This window comes from Chrysemys picta, chromosome 14 (assembly GCF_011386835.1).
Source record: "Chrysemys picta bellii isolate R12L10 chromosome 14, ASM1138683v2, whole genome shotgun sequence".
In the NCBI taxonomy this organism is placed as follows: domain Eukaryota; kingdom Metazoa; phylum Chordata; order Testudines; family Emydidae; genus Chrysemys; species Chrysemys picta.
The window spans coordinates 9,400,915-9,419,644 of NC_088804.1; the positions used below are offsets into that span (position 1 = coordinate 9,400,915).

An 18,730-nucleotide genomic window follows, 5' to 3' on the forward strand; every position below is an offset into this window, starting at 1 on the left:
GGTGAAAAGCCTCACATTTTGGCACGTACAGCCAGTCAAAACCTGGTTCCTTATTCAAGTGAAATTTACACAACAGAGCGGGGAGGCGGGAGCGTGACATGAGGAAGCATGTTGTGCAGTGGCGGATTTAGAGTTAGTCGGGCCCTGTGCACAACTTCATTTTCAGCCCCGCCTCATCCCCCCCGCTTGGGACCCAGCCAAGAAAAAGAATATTCTGTCTTATCTCCCCCCCATTTTTCATTTGTTTTTTTCTTCCTCCTCCTCCTATATTATAAGCAATGGGAAGTAAATGAAAATAAAGTGAGGTACTTTGACAGAGGCAGCGGGTTGAGGTGTGGGAGGAGGGGTGAGGGATGCAGGCTCTGGGAGGAAGTTTGGGTGCAGGCTCTGGGCTGGGGCAGGGGGTTGGGGTGCAGGAGGGGGTGAGGTCCGCGTTAGAGACTGCATAGAGCGGGTGAAAAGCACATCTGAACCATCACACAGACCAACCCACTGCAGAAGCTGGACACCAGGGCCCAGAAAAAAATCTCTCTTTGGGGTCCTTCGGAGGAAAAGGGCTTTGCAGACTGTGTGTACAGGTACCAGCCTGCCCTCCACTGTAGTGCAGCCGCTTTTGGAGTGGAACACAGCTGTTTAGCAACACAACCCATGTTGCCAACTCCTGTGATTTTTTAACGCAAGTCTCGTGGCAGTTGATGTTTTTCTTAAAGCACCACCTCCCGGAATCCTGTGAAAAATCTCAAAATTTATATATTTTTTAAAAGGTACATTTCTAGTCCTTGTAGTTCTGGAAAAGAGCTTGAAAACGTAATCCCCTTAAAGGCTCATCGACCAGCAGGCAAATAAAAAGAACCCAACACTGATTATATTTAAAAATTGTATGCTTTTTTTAGCCAATCTCATGATTTATTTTGGTGCCTGACTCCTAATTTCTGAGTACTTGAGGCTGGCAATACTGCACTGAACAGTATAACATAAGTGGTCAAGCAGAATAACGTATCCAGTGGAAACCACAGTGGGTCAAGACAAAGCTCCCCGCAGTGAGTAGCCAGGAGAGTACGAATATCCCAATTCCTAACCTTGGGGAGAAAATAAGTGACATGGGGGTCTTTGATGGGCACACATTGTCAGAGTCTCAGTTTGATGTCTCATCCAAGTGATGGCACCTCAGGCTGCCCAGTGCCCCAGTCCAGTGGTAGGCACTGGTTCAGTACTGACTCAAGGGAAAGAATGCCAGCTAAAAGAGCCGGTCAGGAGCTTTCTGATGAAACAATTTTTCATTGAACAGATTGGAATTTTCTAACAGAAGTCTTTTGCGAAAATGTTTGGGTTTTGACCAACTTCTGCTGAAATGCTTTCCTGCCAGCTGGTAGGTGCTAGAGAGACCAGTCCGTGGATCCAGGGCAACCCTGCCGTCAACCTGTCTCAGAGTTAGGCTTCCTGTCGTGGCGCTGGGAGCCGGGAAGCCCCAGAAACCAATCAGGGCTTCTAGGGTCCCCAGTCTGTGATGGGGGATGCCCTGGGAAGCCCCTGCAGTCAGGGGAGCCCAGGGACTTGGGGCAGCCAGCTGTTCTGTGTTGTGTTGGGAAAACGGAATGGAAACATGTTGTTTCTTCCCTTTGGGAATTTTTTCAGGAATTTCCTTTCGAAATGTGGGCTTTCATTCCCATTTGGAACAAAAACTCTTTCAAAATGTCGGATCTCCCACAGATTGGAGATTCCAAAGTTTCAACCAGGTCTAGAACCTGCAGGGTCACCGTCATCCTCCTCCTTACACACCGTAACACCGAGCAAGTCTAAACGCCAGGTTTCTTCACATATTCATTCTGTAAATTAAATTAATGGAGATATCCTATCTCCTAGAGCTGGAAGGGACCCTGAAAGGTCATGGAGTCCAGCCCCCTGCCTTCACTAGCAGGACCAAGTATTGATTTTGTCCTAGATCCCCAAGTGGCCCCCTCAAGGATTGAACTCACAACCCTGGGTTTAGCAGTCCAATGCTCAAACCACTGAGCTATCCCTCCCCCCTAAATAAACCTGTCAAATGAAATGAGCTCTCAATTATAAAGGGGCAGAAATTCAGAGTGTAGGGAGAGATACCTTGGGCCAAATTAGTCTGAGGTGTAACGCCACTGACTCTGATGAGCTTACCCCAGGGTTTAATTTGGGCCCAGGAGGCTATGTAGAAAACTGCAGGTAGAGCAGATCTCAGAGATGGAGGGTGATTTGGGCGGCTAAATACCATTTTCAAAAACGCCTAAGTGGTTTAGGAGCCCAAGTGACTAAGATGCTTTTGAAACTGGAATTTGGGCTCCTTCCACTTAGGTCACGGGTTCTCAAACTAGGGGTCGTGATGCCTCAGGGGGTCGCAAGGTTATTACCTGGGGGGGGTCACAAGCTGTCAGCCTCCACCCCAAACCACGCTTCACCTCCAGCATTTATAATAGCGTTAAATATATATATATATAAAAGTTTGTAATGTATAAGGGGGGTCACACTCAGAGGCTTGCTATGTGAAAGGCGTCACCACTACAGACGTTTGAGAACCACTGACTTAGGGGCTTTAGAAAATTTTACTCTGCTCCTGTGATGAAACCTGTATCACCAGCCCTAGCAGAGCTGAATGTCCAGCAAGGAAACAGCATGGCCAATTCAAAGCATTCAAAACCCATGAGTCATGCCCCTTCCCTCCTCAATGAAAATGAATGAATGAATAACTAGAGATTTGCTTAAAACAATATTAGGTTCTTTCTATTTCCCTTGTATTTTGTGAGCCTTTTGGATGCACTTTTTCAAGCTTTTCTTTGCCACCAAAGGCAAAGGGTAGAAATGTACTTTTTCTTTTCAATGAAAGCTGAGCTCCTCAAGGAATCATCCACAAACTGCGACATCTCTTTGGCATTGGTGAGGCCTCATCTGGAGTACTGTGTCCAGTTTTGGGCCCTGCACTACAAGAAGGATGTGAAAAAATTGGAAAGAGTCCAGCGGAGGGCAACAAAAATGATTAGGGGTCTGGAGCACGTGACTTATGAGGAGAGGCTGAGGGAACTGGGATTGTTTAGTCTGCAGAAGAGAAGAATGAGGGGATATTTGATAACTGCTTTCAACTACCTGAAAGGGGACAAAGAGTTCTGTGGCACCTTGTAGACTAGCAGATGTGTTGGAGCATGGGCCAGGGGCTTGTGCTCCGGTGCGTCTGTTGGTCTGTGGGGTTCCACAGGACTCTGTCGCTTTTTACAGATCCAGACTAACATGGCTACCCCTCTGATACCTGAAAGGGGGTTCCAAAGAGGATGGATCTAGACCAGGGATCTCAAACTCAAATGACCATGAGGGCCAAATGAGGACTAGTGCATTGGCCCGAAGGCCGCATCACTGACACACACCACCTCGCTGCCCCCGCCCCCACTCCACCCCTTCCATGAGGCCCCACCCCTGCCCCGTCTCTTCTCCACCTCCTCCCCTGAGCGCGTGGCTCCCTGCTCCTCCCCCCTCCCTCCTGGAAAGTGCTAAGTGCCACCAACAGTAATGCACCTCACTCAAAGGACAAAACACGCACTTAGTTAGCTTTACTTCTGTTAAAGCCCCCCCACTGCACTGGGCTGCACCACCACTCCACCCCTGCTCTGCCTCTTCCAGGGGTGGCAGGTTTGTAGAAATTTTGGTGGTGCCCAGAATCTGCCCCCCCAAACTCCGCCCCCACCTGCCTAAGGGTTCTGGGGGGGCTGTCAGGGGGGCAGGGGTGTGGAGAGGGGTTGAGGCAGGCAGGTAGCAGAGGGGGTTGGATGGGTCAGGAGTTCTGGGGGGTCCTGTCAGGGGGCGGGGAGCAGTTGGATAGGTCATGGGAGTCCCTGGGGGTCTGTCTGGGGGCGGGGGTGTGAATATGGGGTAGGGGTGTGGATAAGGGTCAGGGCAGTCAGGGGACAGGTAGGGTCGTAGGGGGTTCTCAGGAGGGGGCAGTCAGGGGACAAGAAGCAGGGCAGCTTAGCTAGGGGGTGGGGTCCTAGGGGGCAGTTAGTGGCAGGGGTCCCTGGAGGGGGCAGTCAGGGGACAAGGAGCGGGGGGGGTTGGGGGTTCTGAGGGGGGCAATCAGGGGGTGGGAAGTGGGAGGGAGTGGATGGGGGTGGGGCAGGGGCGGGGCTAGAGCGGGGCTCCTCCCCCCCAGTGTCCTCTTTTTTTGCTTGTGGAAATATGGTAACTCTAATATAACTTGCCACCTATGCTTCCACTGACATCTATGGAAGCTCTGCCATGGAGTTTAACCAGAGCAGGATCCAGCCCTAGGTTATTACTGGCTCGGAGACTAGTATCATCACTCTCAGTGCACTTAAAAGCAACAAAAATGCCAGTTTCAAAGCCCCATGGACAGTGCTATCACAGCAAACAGGTAGGACTGTTAATCCACCCTGGCTGCTACACCACCAACCAGTCAGTTCACAGTGCCATGTGATCAAACAGCTTTAGGGCGACACAACCTGTTCACCACGACCTGGGAAGCAGGACCGGCTCTGGCTTTTTTGCCGCCCTAGGCAAAAAAGCCACCCGCCGCCCCCGCGCGGCAGGGGAGGGCGCTGAGCTCAGCCGCGGGCCCGCAATCCCCAACTGGGCCGAAACACCGGGAGCAGGGCGGTGAGCCCGGCCGGGGCTCTCCACTCTCCCCGGCGGCCAGAGTGCCAGAAGCAGGGCGGAGAGCCCCCGCCAGCCAGAGCGCTGGGGGGAGGGCGGCAAGCTTGGCCGGGGCCTCGCTCTCCCCGACCGACCGGAGCGCCGGGGGGAGGGCGGCGAGCCCACTGCGGCTCTGCTCTCCCTGGCGGCGGGAGCGCCGCGGAGAGGGCGGCGAGCCCAGTCGCAGCCCCGCTCTCGGGCCGGAGCGCCCCGCCACGCCGCCCCCCTCCAGGCGCCGCCCCAAGCACATGCTTGGTGGGCTGGTGCCTGGAGCCGGCCCTGCTGGGAAGAGAAGAGAGACGCAGCAGAAGGCAGGAGAAAAAGCCACAGCCGAAGGCCTTTAAAATTACAAGCTGCATCTCCAAGCCAACACGTGTAATTTAACATCACTGGAGACTAGGCTGTCTTGTTTTCCTTTCAACAGGCAGGAGGGATCAGATAAGAAGCTTGTTCTCCGCGTACAAGGCGGACCACACGGCAACAAAGCCACTCAGACTGTAGCTCGCAATTTCCTTGTCAAACAGTGTTTTTAGACATACTCTGCTCCAGAGAAGGTCATTTTAATGCATTCTAAAAAAAAACCCCATGCCTAGTAGAGGTAGTATTAGGGAATGCTGAGCCCATACAGACCCTTAAACAACTGCAGGGTTAGGATCCAAGCCTGAGAGGCAATGAAAACCGGTGATAATTTAAGCAAAAGGCTCCCACAAAATTGTCCCCATGGCCTGGGATAAATCCCAGGTATAATCTGACCAGGGTGCGTTTTTGCAGAGAGGAACGTCTGGAAACGAGGCATCGATTCATTTGTTTCCCCATATATTTAAAAAACAAAACAAAAAAATTTGTAAAGCAGCTGTCTTATAGCCAAGGCCACGGAGGGTGGCAAACACGCACACTCAGGACCAGACTGTGACAACCTCAGGGTTTGTTCTGACCCAGAAGAGTGGCCAAGTTTAGCTCAGGTTTAGCGAATGCAAACTAGCTAAACTGACTTAAACTTGAGGCCTTTCTCAGCATAGATGCTTTAGCTGGATTTCAGCCAACCAGAGCACGGGGTGGAGTGATTTAAACTCACATGGAAAGCCTCAATTTAAATAATCGATTTTAATCCACTCTTCCATTTGTACTTGAGTTATTTTCTAAAGAAAGATGTGTTCCCATTAGTTGATATAACCATTAAAACGTTTACAGCAAAATAGAGCCTTTACACGAGATTTGATACATCTTCTTGCTACCTAAATTAAATTTATGGAGATATCCTATCTCCTAGAACGGGCCTTGAAAGATCATTGAGTCCAGCCCGCTGCCTTCACTAGCAGGACCAAGTACTGATTTTGCCCCAGATCCCTAAGTGGCCCCCTTGAGGATTGAACTCACAACCCTGGGTTTAGCAGGCCAATACTCAAACCACTGAGCTATCCTTCCCCTACCTAGGAGGCTGCACTAACTATACACATTTCTTTAAGCAATTATATAGCTTGATATTTTTGTATTCTTATTGTACATTTTTAGGATGTCAGGAAATGGTGAATGATATATTGCTTATTTACTGGATAACTTTTTGCTCATGATTTGTATCAAGCTGCATTAAGATGGTAACTGGAATATAATTAAACACAAAACAGCACATACAATTGATTTTTATTCAACAAAACAACGGTCAGTGTTTTCGATACGAAAACTTCTCTTATCAAAAGATGTTCCATGTTTACAACTAAACCATTTATTAAACAGAGGGATTAACTGTAGTCAGTGAATTAAACTTATTATTTCAGGTCAGCCTGGGAAAATTGCCACACTCCCCTACATGAAAGTGACGGGAGCTTAAGTTCCGACTCGCCTAAATCTCTTGAAAATGAGACAGTCTCCTATTTACCATGTTTATAAAACTCAGCCTGCAAAGTCAGATGTTTTCCCCCCCAATTCCTGAAGAGCCGCCTTTAACTCAAAGTTTGTGAGAGAGGCTCAGAGATTTAGCTTATTAATTTTTTTCTTAAATGCTATAAGACATTATAAGTAGTTTAGGCCCTTAACATTTTGTAGTAAATTCAGATTTCATTTTAAACAGGATTGTTTTAAAATGAAAAACTTCTTATTTGAACAACAAAAAAATCCAATTTTGTGTGTGTGTGTGTGTGTATAATATATATATAAGTCATCGATTTGTATCCACTCTGTTTTGTCCTAAGCAATCTTGGGTGCTCAGTCTTTTGAAATCCAACCCACTTGCTGGGCTGCATAAATATGGATTTACGAGTCTGACTTTAAAAACTTTGAAAATCTTGGCCTAAGATAGCCTCACCCCTGTGCAGACACACTTGTGCGCTGACGGTGCACTGACAATTATGCGTGCACAAGTGTGACAATATGTTCAGCTCCGTAATCGATGCTACTCTCAGTTATGAAGCATGCAGCTTCAAAGAAACAGTTCATTGGGTGCATCAGCCTTCAAAATAGATGCCTCACTTTGAAACCTGATGTGTCAGAATAGCAACCAAAGAACAGAGAGGAGACATAGCCACCTGGCTTCTTTGTGTATGCTGAGGACTCCTCACTGCCAGATGAGATCCTCAGTAGACCCCTAGCACTATGGAGCACTGAGAAGAGAATATATTCATCCCTAACGGGAAGGAGCATCTGACTTCACTCTGCAGAGACCCTGTTGCTGAGCTAGGATGGCACATCCATGTACTCCCAAGGCACTCCCAAGGAAGGTCACTATAACCATGGGGTCCATTTAGCCTCATCTGGTACCTGCATGGTTAGGTCATCTTAGTTTCCTGACTCAATACACTCCACGGAACGGATTTTCAAATTCTATGTCAAGGTTCAGTAAAGGGTCACTCACTGTGAATACTTTAGACCCCAGCTGTATGGGTTTTTTAATGGCATAATACAATCCAATATGAATAGAGATATTTTTAAAGATATAGAAACCCAAGCCCAATAGTCCTCTCTCCTAGTACGTGGCACCCAGACAGTGAAAGTGACTAGGAACATAAGGCCTGATTCTGTCTATCTTAGGTACCCACATGGCTGTATTACCATCAGATGTGTATTTAGCCACACAATACCCCTGCGAGGTGGGGCCGTATTCGTATCCCCATTGGGCAGGTGGGAAACCTGAGGCACAGAGACACTAAGTGAGTTGCCCACGGTCCCACAGGCAGTCTGGAGCAGAGCAAGAAACGGGTCTTCAGTCTCCCAAGAGCCAGGTTAGCACCTGAACCACTGGATATCCTCCCACTTTTCTCACCCACACTGATGTAGGTCAGGAGTAACTTCATGGAAGTGTAGAAAGCAACAGAGGGTCCTGTGGCACCTTTAAGACTAACAGAAGTATTGGGAGCATAAGCTTTCGTGGGTAAGAACCTCACTTCTTCAGATGCAAGAAGTGATCTGAAGAAGTGCGTTTCTTACCCACGAAAGCTTATGCTCCCAATACTTCTGTTAGTCTTAAAGGTGCCACAGGACCCTCTGTTGCTTTTTACAGATTCAGACTAACACAGCTACCCCTCTGATTCATGGAAGTGTGTGAATTTACAGCATTGTAAAACTGATATAGGCGAAAGCAGGACAATGCCAATACAGTGACAGGCTAATCTAGTTTCATTCTTCAAACTGAATGAAGTGCAAAAATGAAGCAATGACATTCTATTGTAAAATTTATGTTTTAACAACCTTTGTTGGTACTAACTGAAGCAAATTAACAAGACACTTAACTATGATTTTGGGGCAGATCCTTAGCTTAGTAAATCAGAAGTCAATGTTTCTACCCTACACCGATTCTCACCAGTTAAGGATCTAGCCCTTTATTTTAAAGTGTTCCTTTAAGATGTCAAAGGCTCTTGCTCTAAGCCATCCTTAGATCAAGTCTATTCACTGCTCCTATTAATGTGACTGTTTGTCGTAGTGCCTTGCCTAATTTTTTTCTGATCCACTAAAGAGGCACAGACAATGTCCTGTGACAGACTGAACATTGCCACTGCGGTCAAGGAAAACATTTGATGTATCTTGTAACGTTGCCCCCGACTTTCAACATTCTGAGGGCCATGCATGAGTGTCGATGTTAGCAGCCAACAAACTTCATTAACAGCCTTGAGAACTGCGAAGTTGAATCCTGGGCTACATGGGAAGCTAACAGAGAGCAGGAGCTGAGCAGCAGAACGAGAGGAAAAAAATCAAATTAAAAAAATGAAAAAGATGAAAAAAAAAACCCCACACAAATAAAATAACGAAGATGTCATTATTTCAATTCCCATGTGCGTACGGAGAGAATATGAATTATAATTCATTTCTCTACATTTCTGAGAATTTATTAAGATGTCAAATCTTTTATTTACTGCAAATATATATTTTAGCAATTTTTTTTTCAATTTGCGACGTAGGATCAAGATGACCCACTCCACACTTTTGATAAGCCAATAACTCAGCCGCAAAGAAACACATCCGTCAGCGGCAAGAGCTGCAATGCTCGTGACACCTAACTCGAATATACATCAAGGTCACATAGCTGGAAATTCATGTAGAGCGGAGATATAGGAGTAGATACATGTCAAACGGTCATTTTAACACACGTCGCAGGTAGATGGTTAAGAATCGAGCGAATACTGTGGAAAATTGTGTTTCTTGGTGCCAAAGATTAAAGAATAACATCTTTCAACCTTATAAATCCAAAATGTGAGTATCTTTAAGCGTTATTAAACCTTAGCGTTATTATCGCGCTGTATAATTATGAGCTTTTCTTTGTTATAACTGGTTCACATGTACTAAATAAGGTCCATAAAAGAAAAGTAACAACGTTAACGCTTAATAGACTATGCAAGTGATGACGTCACACCAGGGCCGGTGCAAGGCGAAACTTCCACCTTGCGGGCCCCCCCTCACCCAGCTAACCCCCCCCCCCCGGCAGCTAACCCAGCCCCCCACCCGGGGAGCCCCCACAGCAACTACCCCCCCTCCGTGGCAGCTAATCCTGACTGGGGAGACACCCCCCCCCCCCGCCGCAGCTAACCCCGCCCAGGGAGACCCCCGCCGCGGCAGCTAACCCTGCCTGGGGAGCCCACCCCAGCTCACCTCGGCTCCGCTTCCTCCGCTGAGCACACCAGCGCTGCTCTAATTCTCCTCCCCTAGCAGGCTTGTGGCACCGATTGGAGGAGACTTAGAGCGGGGGCTGTGTGCTCAGTGGAGGAGGCAGAGTGGAGGTGATCTGGGGCAGGGAGTGGTTCCCCTGTGCACCCCCCCGTTACTGCAGGCGGCCCTCCCCGCGCCTCCCCCCCGCCCCAGCTCACCTTCACTCCACCTCCTCACCTGAGCGGGCTTTTAGGCGCCCCCAACCACTAGGCGCCCTAGGCGGCCGCCTAGTTTGCCTAAATGGTTGCACTGGTCCTGCGTCACACTCCAAGCAGGTAACTGTGAGGCAGGGGTTACTTTCCAAACAATGGGTGTTGGGTTATAACGTTGAAAAAGGTCATTTTGTTTCCGTGTAAACACTGTAATTAACTATTTTAATAGGTAAGTGAGTGTATGTTACTAAGCATTGAACCGTTAAGCAGTGAAAAGAGTGTTGGGATGGCTGCAATGTGGTTTAAATCACCAACCATGTGGTGGGTGTGTCAGCCATCCTTAACGCTATAATGCTTGCAGTCGGGAGCACATAACAATATTCAAATCCCCCATGGCAGAAAGAGGAAAAAGAAAACCCTCAGGAGCTGAGTATCGTAAACAAAAGGCTCAGAAGGAAAAGGACCAAGCAAAATAGCAGGGCTCCTTCCTGAAATATCTTCTCTTTATTCCAAATAAAGACGGAAGCAGTTCACAGCATCCAGATGAAGGAATTTTACTTGGAGAGGAGGGTAGCTCACATCCGCATGGAAGCAGTTTGGAAACTCAAGATGATGGAAACTTACTTCTAGATGAAGGCAGCTCACAACATCAGACTGATATGGAAGTGGAGAAAATGTATTCACCTTCAGAGACACATGCAGAAATTGAAGTAAATGAAGTAGAAGGAAGAAAGGTTGAGGAAGTTACAAACAAATTACAGTGTGGGGATCCAGCTTCACGGCCCAGATGTGATGACAGTGTGCGGCAAATTCTCGTGGAACATGGACCCGAACAAGTTCATGAATTTCCCTTCCCTAGGGATGGAAATAAAAGAAAATTCTCTGCTCAGCATTACAAGAGGAAACTCATTAATGGGGAAGAAATTCATCGAAACTGGTTACAATATTCATTGTCGAAGGACTCTGTGTTTTGCTTTTGCTGCAAGTTGTTTAGAAATCAAGCAATTGGTACATCACTTACTGAAAATGGTTCGAAGGACTGGAAAAACAGATCTTCAATTCTCTCTTCACGTGAAAGAAGTACAGAACATTTGGAATGTTTTCAAAATTGGAAAGAACTTGAATTACGGTTGAAAAAAGGAAAAACTATCAAAGAAAATTTATGTGATCAAGGAAAAAGAAGAATATTGGCAACAAATATTAGAGCATCTGATTGCTTTAGTGAGAGTTCTCGGTGGGCAAAATTTAGCATTCCGCGACTGCGGCAGAAATGAAAAAATTATACACTCCAGGTAATGGAAACTTTTTTTGGTTTGTTGAACACCTCGCTTTATTTGATCCAGTCATGAAGGAGCATCTACGTAAAATAACTGATCATGAAACACAGATTCATTGCTTAGGAAAAAATATGCAGAATGAACTGATTCAAATCCGGATTCAAATCCTGAAACAATGTCATTATCTGTTGAAAACTTACGTGGCCAAGGCTACGATAATGGGAGTAATATGAAGGGTAAAGACAATGGTGTGCAAAGGAGAATGATGGAAATCAATCCTAGGGCCTTTTTCGTTCCTTGACGTGCACAGTCTCTGAATTTGGTTGTCAATGATGCTGCTAGATGCTGTTTGGCGGCAAGCAGTTTCTTCGACCTGGTGCAACGTGTTTATGTGTTTTTCTCAGGCTCAACATGCCGTTGGGAGATTCTGACTCGCCATGTGAATTCTCTAACTGTGAAACCACTTAGTCAGACAAGATGGGAGAGTCGCATTGATGCTTTGAAGCCTCTTCACTATGAACTTGGAAACATTTATGATGCCCTAATTGAAATTTATGATGGTACTACCTTTACTGGATCATCTGGCAATATGGCACGTTCAGATGCAAAAGCTCTTGCAAATGGCCTTTCCAAGTTGAAATTTGTGACTTCACTCATTTTGTGGTATAATATCCTTTTCGAGATTAACCTCACTAGGAAGCAGCTTCAGGAAAAGAACTTGAACATACATCCTGCTATTCAAAAACTGCAGCAAACTAAAAATATTCTGGAGGAATTCAGAAGTGATGAAGGGTTCAAAGGAACACTGGTAGATTCTTCGAGCTTGCTGAAGAAATAGACTTTCTGACAGAATTTGAACCAGAGCCAGTTCGCATTTGGCAAAAGAAACAGCAGTTTTCGTATGAAGGACGAGACACACCCATTCAGAACCCAAAACAAAGGTTCAAAGTGAATTTCTACTTCGCGGTCCTTGATACTGCTATTCACTCGGTTGACAAAAGATTTCAACAGATGCAGCAGCTAGATTCAGTATTTGGCTTTCTATATGATATCCACAGCTTGCAAAAGAAAACAGCAAAACAGATAAGAGACTTTTGTATAAAACTGAAAATTCAAGACATTGATGCTACAGATTTGTGTAGTGAGCTTTAGGCTTTTTCAAGATGATTTAAGAAACATTCCACTCCTGAAGAAGTACTGAAGTTTGTTTCTGAAAATAAACTCACAGACAGTTTTCCAAACATTTTTATAGCTCTACGCATTCTTTTAACTTTGCCAGTTTCCGTAGCTAGTGGGGAACGTAGTTTCTCAAAGTTAAAATTGATAAAAACATATCTACGTTCAACCATGGCGCAAGAGAGGCTTGTTGGACTTGTCACAATGTCAATAGAGCATGAAATAGTTGGAAAACTGGATCTAAAAGAACTAGTGACTGAATTTTCAAAACTTAAAGCAAGCAAAGATATGTTTTAAGAGCACAGAGTGTTTTTTTATTCGGAGTGTTTTGTAAATACAGGTTAAAGTTCATTGAAGAGTTTTCTTATTTCTTTCTATATTGGATGTGGTGGTAATGGCAGTTAAAGCAGGATAGCATAACGGATGATTTTGGATTTGTAATAATAAAAATTATAATTTATATTTTAATGCATTTTTATTTGAAACCGGACTGAAATATCATCTAGCCGTCATGTATAAATCTATTTTGAAAATTTTGTGTCTCTATTTTATCTGATCTCAGAAACACTGGTTGGACAGACGGACAAATCGAATAATTAAGCCTCTGTTTAAAAAACAAACAAACAAACAAACAAACAAACAAACAAACAAACAAACAAAAAACCACTTAAAAACATTAAAAGGGAAAAAGGGGCAGAATGTTTCCCAAAAACAACAAAGAGTCTGGTGGCACCTTAAAGACTAACAGATTTATTTGGGCATAAGCTTTCGTGAGTAAAAACCTCACTTCTTCGGATGCATAGAGTGAAAGCTACAGATGCAGGCATTATATACTGACACATGGAGAGCAGGGAGTTACTTCACAAGTGGAGAACCAGTGTTGACAAGGCCAATTCAATCAGGGTGGATGTAGTCCACTCCCAATAATAGATGAGGAGGTGTCAATTCCAGGAGAGGAAAAGCTGCTTCTGTAGTGAGCCAGCCACTCCCAATCCCTATTCAAGCCCAGATTAATGGTGTTGAATTTGCAAATGAATTTTAGTTCTGCTGTTTCTCTTTGAAGTCTGTTTCTGAAGTTTTTTTGTTCAATGACAGTGACTTTTAAATCTGTGATAGAATGACCAGGGAGATTGAAGTGTTCACTTACTGGCTTGTGTATGTTACCATTCCTGATGTCCGATTTGTGTCCATTTATTCTTTTGCGAAGGGACTGTCCGGTTTGGCCAATGTACATGGCAGAGGGGCATTGCTGGCACATGATGGCATATATGACATTAGTGGATGTGCAGGTGAATGAGCCTCTGATGGTGTGGCTGATGTGGTTGGGTCCTCTGATGCTGTTGCCAGAGTAGATATGGGGACAGAGTAGGCAACGAGGTTTGCTACAGGGATAGGTTCCTGGGTTGGTGTTTCTGTGGTGTGGTGTGTAGTTGCTGGTGAGTATTTGCTTACAGACAACCCCCCAACCTGAAGCAAATACTCACCAGCAACTACACACCACACCACAGAAACACCAACCCAGGAACCTATCCCTGTAGCAAACCTCGTTGCCTACTCTGTCCCCATATCTACTCTGGCAACAGCATCAGAGGACCCAACCACATCAGCCACACCATCAGGGGCTCATTCACCTGCACATCCACTAATGTCATATATGCCATCATGTGCCAGCAATGCCCCTCTGCCATGTACATTGGCCAAACCGGACAGTCCCTCCGCAAAAGAATAAATGGTCACAAATCGGACATCAGGAATGGTAACATACACAAGCCAGTAAGTGAACACTTCAATCTCCCTGGTCATTCTATCACAGATTTAAAAGTCACTGTCATTGAACAAAAAAACTTCAGAAACAGACTTCAAAGAGAAACAGCAGAACTAAAATTCATTTGCAAATTCAACACCATTAATCTGGGCTTGAATAGGGATTGGGAGTGGCTGGCTCACTACAGAAGCAGCTTTTCCTCTCCTGGAATTGACACCTCCTCATCTATTATTGGGAGTGGACTACATCCACCCTGATTGAATTGGCCTTGTCAACACTGGTTCTCCACTTGTGAAGTAACTCCCTGCTCTCCATGTGTCAGTATATAATGCCTGCATCTGTAGCTTTCACTCTATGCATCCGAAGAAGTGAGGTTTTTACTCACGAAAGCTTATGCCCAAATAAATCTGTTAGTCTTTAAGGTGCCACCAGACTCTTTGTTGTTTTTGTAGATACAGACTAACACGGCTACCCCCTGATACTTGACAATGTTTCCCAGTTTACCAAAACCTTCAGCCTAGATCTGCCCTGGGGATTTGGGGGTGGGGGGTGCTGATTGCATGGTTCGCCTAGGGGGCCAGTTGCTGGCAGCTAGTCTAGGGCCGCCCCTGAACAGAACTCTGCGGTAACACCAAGGTTCAGAGGTGAACTCTAGGGATATGTCTACACTAAAGGCCAGACTCTCACCCCAGTTCCTCCAGCATCATTCAGGAGCAACTTCGGTACAGTCAGGGAAATTACTCCTGATTTAGGGCTGGATCCACAGGCCATTGATGAAACTTTCCATTGAATCTGGCCCTCGGGCCTTCTTTGCCACAAAATTCCCACCACTGCAGTTTCCCTGGTGACAGCAAAGGTGGGCATGCCAGTACATTAATCCGGATTGCTCCATGCGGTCCCTGGACTCCAACAGGGCTACGTGAGTAAGGGTTACTCACATGAGGAAGTGTTACAGGATCGGGATCTTAGCTTAGCAATAGGGGGGAGCTAAGTGGAAATATTTTCCTTGTTCAAGTCATTCACCAGGTGTTCATGGCATTCGGTGGATCCCAAACCTAGATGGAGCTTTGGAGCGTGCTACTTGTTGGTAGCTCAGTTATTTGCCCAAATTCGAATGATGGACTTCCTAAACCCAGCGAGCCATCCGAGCTGTCACTAACACCCTGGAAGCTGTTCTTACAAAGAAAGGGAGCCCTTCCCACCACCTCCTATACAAAATAGTGAATCATCCCCCAAGGCTCCAGCAGACCCAGCGGCTACAAAGCAAACAGGGTGGAGGAGAACAATAGCCAACAGCGAAGGGTACAAAAGTGGAGGCACATCACAAACTGCGGGCAAACGAGCACCTCTGCCCTTCAGCTCACCCGCTGGCTGCCGCTCACTCTGACTCCCAACCCACAGCAAGTGGGGCAGAGCAGAGGGGGGCCCTGTACCACGGAGCTACCAGAAAGATATCCAACACCTCACAGCACCCGAGTCCAGGGCCTCTGCACATTAACCATCAGAATGCAAAGTGGGTCACTGATCTCTTCTGCAAGGTAAATTTTTGGGCATCCGTGAATCCAGGCTAAATCCTAAATCGCCACACTCACAACAGCAGTCCCGTCAAAGTCAGCCGGGCTGCTCTAACCACGTGCTATGGGAGAACCAAGAGGCTACAAGCCAGATCTGGGCCTCAGCGTGGTTGCTCCGAACACCCAGTGCCCTGAAGAGTGCACTATCTTCATAGAGGAGACAGAGCGGGAGCAAAGGAGTAGTAGTGAGTAAGTTGAATTACTGGCCGGAGGAAGGCAAGCAGGATTTGTGGCACACGGTGAGAGAGAGGAACGGGCTTTAAAATGTGCCCAAAGACACACGTACCATCAACTCTAAACAGATCCCTGAAGGTCCCAGAGCGGCTGCGGAGAATCAGGTTGATTCTCATGTCTGGGTGGTATTTTAAACATTAAGGATGGATGGATGTGGGCCCCTACCAACATTAGCAGAGCCTTTTCTTTCTCCCCCCTCCAGTGGCAAACACACACAGTTATGAAGCTGCAAAAGAAATAGTGTTTTCCCTTCCACACTGCAGACAGATCCAGAGTCCATGTGCTGTAATGGATTCTCCCTGCCAGGCACTAAAGACTTGGATTTTGTTAGATGGCGTGAGCACCCAGTAGCTTTAAAAGAAAAAGAAATCACAGCTCTAACTATCATCTACACCAGTAGGGATTTCCCCCCTAGTTCCTGCTACACTGGGTAGGATCCCAGGTGCCAGGCATGTGTCATCAGTGGACTCTGGGAAAGGCAGCACCTCACAAAAAGGAGGGCTGGAAAAACAGGGGCCAGGGGCTGCCTTGAGCATTTGACTTGAGCGGGGCAGGGGGAGTTAGATGGACCCAGACGCTGGTAACCGACTGCAGTTGATCCTGTTGCAAACCGCCTCTGGCAGGCTGTCCTTTCCCAAAGGGTGCAAATCACACCGGGCTCCGCGGAGCGCTCGTGCGGGGTCGGGGGCGGACGGGCAGGGCCAGCCCCCGTCGGCCGGGAACGCTCCCTCGGAGGCGAACCGTTTCCTGGATTGAAACTAGTGCAGAAGTGAGGCCAAGCTCCAGCCCCACCCCGTGAACCGCCCAGCGCCGCTGCCAGGAAACTTACAGCGCACCAGCCCGGAGGGGCCCCCCGCCCGCTGCGGGGCAATAGACCCCCAGGCTCCCGAGGGTCCCCCGGAGCTGGCCCCGCTCCGCCCCCCTCCCTGGAAGCGGCGGCTCCCCGCCCGCGGCTACTTACAGCTGTGCCGCTGCCCTCCGGGAGGTGGGGCCCCGGGCTCCTCACCGAGCTGCTGGGGCCGCCGCGGGGAGCTGCTGGGGCATCACCGGAGAGCCGCGCCGGGGCAGGGGGGAGCCTTGCCCGCCGGGCTCGGGGATCAGCGAGCGGGCATCGCCGCCGCCGCCGCCCCGGCCAGGCAGCGGCTCCTCTGGGCGGAGACCCGCAGGGCTCCGCGGCGCGCAGTGCCCCGGTCCCGGGGAGCGCTCTCGCAGCTCGGGGCAGCGCCCGGCTCCGCTTCTCTGGCGGCGGCAGTGTTGGGTCCGCCGCCCGCGCACCCCTGCAGCTGCCCCGGCACCGCTGCTCCCCCGGCAGCGAGCGAGCGAGCGAGCTGCGGAACCAGCCGCACCAGGCAGCGGCGCTTGGTAACTGGGAGAGCGAGGGGTGGGATCAGCGCGCAGCGCCCAGCCCCCGGCACTCCGCCTCCGCGTAGAGACAGCGGGGCGCCCCCCGGGAGCCACTTCCCCTGCACTCTGCACCGGGACTGCCTGGCAGCTTCCCCGGTGTAGAAATACCTCCTCCCCGCCCCTCTCCAGCCTGAAACGTACAGACACCAGGAGGCAGCCCCCTGGGAGGTTGATTTTCAGAAACTGCTTCTTTAATCCACCACCACCACCCCGGGCTTCCCAGGGTTGCGGGGTCTTTCTAATTTAAGCTCCCGGCTGGGTCTGGTTCGTGGAGGGCAAGACATACTTTACATAGCTTTGTCGAGAGGGGGCTGGCCCCTCCGAAGTAAATAAATATCCCTCAAACGACCGTGCAAGAGACGCTCTCAAATATGCCACGCAACGCAAGTGGTATTTTTAAAAATAATCCGGCTCCCAAGGACCTGCTTTGAAACCCGCTCAGCTGGGGCAGACGAGCGAAGCCTTCCGTGTCCCTAACCTGGGAAAACGTTTTTTTAAACAAACGACACGGTCAGTGGAGGGCCCGATCCTGCAATCGGAGCCCCTGGGGGGGGGGGGGGGGGGACAACGTCCCGAAAGCTCCGTAGGGGTGAAAGAAGCCCCCTCCCGCGGATCCGATTGCAGGATCGGGGCCTTTAGCTTTTACGGGGTCACACGAGCAATGTGTTTGACCAGCCCGCGGTTCGTTCGCTCGCTGACACCAGCCCCAAAGGTTTCTCCTCCTTTCCCAAAATCTTGGTGAACTGGGAGGATTCCTTTGAACCTTTGCTATTGGAGCTGCATGATTGGTCCCTTAGGTCACGTGGGATTGGTGCCCATTGGCTGATCTAGCCTTTATAAACCACTTCAGCCTAAAATGAGAGTTATTTTGCCTTGAAACACAGTCCCGTTTGGTGTCAAACAAATCTCAGCTACTGGCCCAGAATTCACCTTCCATGGACTCTACCTGCCCCAGGGGATGGTTCGCCCCTCCCCTTCTGGACTGTTGAAAGCAGAGACAAATACCAGCCTCCCCACCCTCTGCCTTCTCTAAAACATAGATGTTACTGTGCCTTAAAAAAAAACAACCAGGGCTTAATTTATGCCAGTGAACCCAGCACCTCTCGGCGTGGGCAGCTGACAGCCCCGACACCTCTTGGCTTGCTGCATCGGTTATGAAAGTAATAAAATTGCTTGAGCTCCGGCACCTTTCATTACAAATTACGCACTGAAAAAAACCTTCCAAAACAAAACACTCCGCTGCACATGCTTCATCCCGCAGGAGAACAAACGAGAGGTGACAGACGTCGTCATGGTGCTTACTGCACTCCTGGGAGGCGATGAGCGTGCGACACCGATTATAGAGTCAGA

The 18,730-nt window shown here is 48.2% G+C and overlaps 1 protein-coding gene across 5 annotated transcripts in view; it reads right to left on the minus strand.

Moving 5' to 3' along the window:
* Window positions 1–17,462, minus strand: part of CPNE2 (copine 2) — a 171,274-nt gene extending 153,812 nt beyond the window's left edge. Inside the window, exon 1 of one of the 5 annotated variants that reach the window (XR_010592520.1) lies at window positions 16,938–17,455. The gene's annotated coding sequence lies outside the window, so the exon portion shown is untranslated. Of the gene's footprint in view, window positions 1–16,937 lie in introns of all 5 variants that reach the window. The other 4 variants (XM_065566950.1, XM_065566948.1, XM_065566947.1 and 1 more) reach the window with 4 other exon arrangements.
* Between the last annotated feature and the right edge of the window lie 1,268 nt (window positions 17,463–18,730).